General features: G+C 45.8%; 1 long non-coding RNA gene across 1 annotated transcript; it reads right to left on the bottom strand.

Moving 5' to 3' along the window:
- Nucleotides 1–2,957: 2,957 nt before the first annotated feature.
- On the bottom strand, nt 2,958–3,500 carry LOC115585657 (uncharacterized). The gene is made up of 3 exons (XR_003984739.1): nt 3,314–3,500; nt 3,152–3,228; nt 2,958–3,071 (listed from the first exon to the last, which is right to left on the bottom strand). It is a non-coding gene; the product is annotated as an uncharacterized LOC115585657 (long non-coding RNA).
- Between the last annotated feature and the right edge of the window lie 335 nt (nt 3,501–3,835).

Below are 3,835 nucleotides of genomic sequence, written 5' to 3' on the forward strand. Positions count from 1 at the left end.
AGTGGTTTGACTCTGACTGCAGGTGTCTGAGAAAAACACTCCGAAAATTATCCAATGAAAAACACTGACAACCTGACAATCATGAGCTCTGCTTCCAGTACTGGGAAACACTGAAATCATATAGAAAAACACTGAGAGCTAAAAAGGAGCAGCATGAACAGACAAGCACAAACAAGGAAGAACTGGCTATTCAAAACGGGGAAATATGGAAGAAACATTTTGAAAATCTATAGATTGCAATCACACTGGATTCAGACCAAAATAATCTGCTCAACAAACTAGAAATCCTTGAATCAATCATTAAAGACAACCAAAATCCTTTAGATTATGAGATTACTGAAGGGGAGCTGCTGGCTAAGATCCAGGCCCTGCAGCAAGGAAAGCAAGTGGCCCTGATGGCATCTTAAATGAAATGCTCCTGTTTAGGAGCCAGAAAATCAAGACTGCCATACAGAAATGATTCAATCTGATACTTAACATTGGAAATTTTCCTGACACCTGGAACCAAGGGCTTATCACTCCAATCTTCAAAAGTGGAGACAAATATGATCCAAACAATTACAGAGGCAGATGTGTCAGCAGCAACCTGGGGAAGTTATTCTGGAGCATCTTAAACAGTCGACTGCAAAACTTCCTCAGTGAACACAAAGTCCTGAACAAGAGTCAGATTGGTTTTACGCCACAACACAGAACCACTGACCACATCTACACCCTCCACACCCTCATCCAGAAACACGTCCACCAGAACAACAACACCATCTTCTTTTGTTTTGTAGATTTCAAGAAAGCATTCGACTCAATTTGGCATCATGGTCTGTTTCTGAAATTACTAGAAAAAGGTATTGGAGGAAAAATCTACGATATTATTAAAACAATGTATATAAATAATAAATGTGCTGTCAAAATTGGAACTAGTGAAACAGACTTCTTCCCCCAAAGTAGAGGAGTGAAGCAGGGCTGCAGTCTGAGCCCCACCCTGTTTAACATTTACATCGACCAACTGGCCAAATCCCTGGAAGAGTCAGAGATCCCTGGTCTCACCCTCTCTGACACAGAAGGTCAAATGTTTACTGTTTGCAGATGACCTAATACTGCTCGCTCCATCAAAGGAGGCTCTACAAAAGCAACTAGATCACCTGCAAAAGTTCTGTCAGACCCTGGGCCCTGACCTGTTAACCTGGAGAAGACAAAAGTCATGGTCTTCCAGAAACGACGCAAGAGTCAGAAACATCCCCACAGGTTCCACCTGGACTCTACAGACATAGAACACACACACAGCTACACATATCTAGGACTAAATATCACATCAACGGGTAATTTCAATCTGGCCATTAAGGATCTCAGAGAAAAAGGCAGAAGAGCTTTCTGGACTATAAAAAAGTCTTCAAACATAGACATCCCAGTCAAAATCTGGATCAAAATATTTCAATTGATAATTGAACCAATCGTATTGTATGGTAGTGAAGTGTGGGGCCCTCTCATGAACCAAGACTTCCAAAAATGGGACAAACACCCAATCGAAAGGTTGCACACTGAGATCTGCAAAAGCATCCTCAAAGTTCACAGGAACACCCCCAACAACGGATGCAGAGCTGAACTGGGCCAATTTCCCCTTTTAGTTCTGATCCAAAACAGAGCAATAAAGTTGTACCAACACCTCAGAGCCAGCGAGCCCAGCTCCTACCACTACAAAGCCCTACGATGCCAAGAGGAGAGCAAAGAAGGGAGTCCCCTCAGCCAGCTGGTCCACAGGCTGAGCTCCAACAGCACCGGGCACCAAGACCGCCCTCACACCATCCAGCCCCACCAAATTATAGCAAAAGAAAAAGACAATTACATCAACTATTGGACATCCGCAACCAAAACCCAAAGCAAACTCCAATGCTGTTAGGCCCTAAACAGACAATACTCCATGGCAGATTATCTGAGCTCTGTAACTGACCCGAGACTGAGGAAAACGTTGACTATGTACAGACTCAGCGACCACAGTCTGGCCTTAGAGAGCGGCAGACACAGACAGACCCGGCTGTCCAGAGAGGACCGGCTGTGTCGGTTCTGTCCACACAGACAGACCCGGCTGTCCATAGAGGACCGGCTGTGTCGGTTCTGTCCACACAGACAGGTGGAGACAGAGCAGCACTTCCTGCTGCACTGTGACACATACAGACATCAGAACCCAGATATACATTAAAATCACAGGTACAACCCCAGACTTCCCCAAACTATCAGACCAAGTGTGGCAAGTGGAGGGTAATAAGGTGTCACCGACAACGCCACCTGGGGAGTTTCGCCCAAGGAAATAGTTAATTGTGGAAAAGGAATAATTGATTACCTTTATTACAGGTCGCACAGTCCGAAATTACCACAGGCGAGAGACGTTTTTAGAAAAATCTAAACAGTTTTATTTAACAGTTAATTAATAAGACAGACATCATTGGCTGACTCACTTGCTGCTAGGCTGTGGCCAAATGAAGGGGTGAACAGGGCTGAGGTTACCTTGGTGCCCGAAATCAATTCAAGGGAGGGAGAATTAACAAAAGCACCCGTGACACTGCACACACACACACACATTCGTGAAGAAAAGGGTCCACCACCAGGGATTAGGTCACCGTCAGGGGCCCACAGCACCTGTCCACAAACAAAAAGAATATAACCAAGCCTCACAGTCCTAGCACAGCCACTTTAACACACACACTAACACACACACACAATACATTAATTGAATAACAATACATTAATTGAATAACAGGGAAATAAACAAAGACCCAAATCAAGAAAAAGGTTATTAAACCATGTTAACTAAATTAATAGAGAGGAGTCTCATTCCCAAAACACAATACAAATCTTAATTATATTAATTAATGAAGTTCCCAGGGGCAGCAATCTAAGCCCCGGTGCCAGCTCCGCTACAAGCCTCGGAGGTCAATTGACCTCCGACGCAGCTCCGAAGAGCCGAGGAGACACAAAACACAGTTGCAGTATAACCAAAACAGCAGTAGGTCCAGGAGGTGATGGCTTCGGTGTTTTTGGACCTCACCGGCACAGCGTCGTAGAGAGTCAGAATAAATATTCTAAGGCAACACACAAAATAGCAATCAGCTGGAGGCGGAACAACAGAATGGAAAGCGAGGAGCGGACAACGCCGACTTACCACGTGGAGAACACAACGACACCCAGATGGGTTTCCAGTGGGACGACCCAGCCCCACGGCACCAGCAGTCTGCCACACTGCAGCGGAGACAACTGTGTCACATTTACACAATCGACAAGTGAGTGGGGAGAAGAGGCAGCGGTGCGCTTTACTGCGCCTTACCTGTGCGCTGCAGAGGTAACGTGCGTCTGCAGAGATAACGTGCATCTGCAGAGATAACGTGCATCTGTGGTGAAGATGCCAAGGACGCTCCAACGCCAGCAGAGCCACACCACCTGAGCTCCGCCACGCTGACATCCACTCCGCCACCACTGAGGACGAGCAGAACGGCAAAAGGAGAGGGCGCGCCAGGTGAAACCATCTGCTATATAGAGGAGTGACCGCCCATCAATCAGTGCACCAGAGAGACACAGCGCCCCGCTGTGAGGAGGGGTGAGGGTGCTCAGGCTACACAAGAAAAACTACAACATTTACTGGGAGACAAAAACTGGCACTGCTGTAGATGCAGCGAGATCTGTGAATGCTGCCACAGGAGAAGAGACGAGATGCACAACAACACCTGACATGATTTCCTCCACATGAACCAGCTGATCCTGACTGGGTTCTTACCTGCACACTGATATTCTGTTTATTATTGTTGTTATTATTGCTATTATTGTTATTATTGTTATTATCATCATTATT

Source organism: Sparus aurata, chromosome 7, assembly GCF_900880675.1.
Source record: "Sparus aurata chromosome 7, fSpaAur1.1, whole genome shotgun sequence".
Lineage (NCBI taxonomy): Eukaryota > Metazoa > Chordata > Actinopteri > Spariformes > Sparidae > Sparus > Sparus aurata.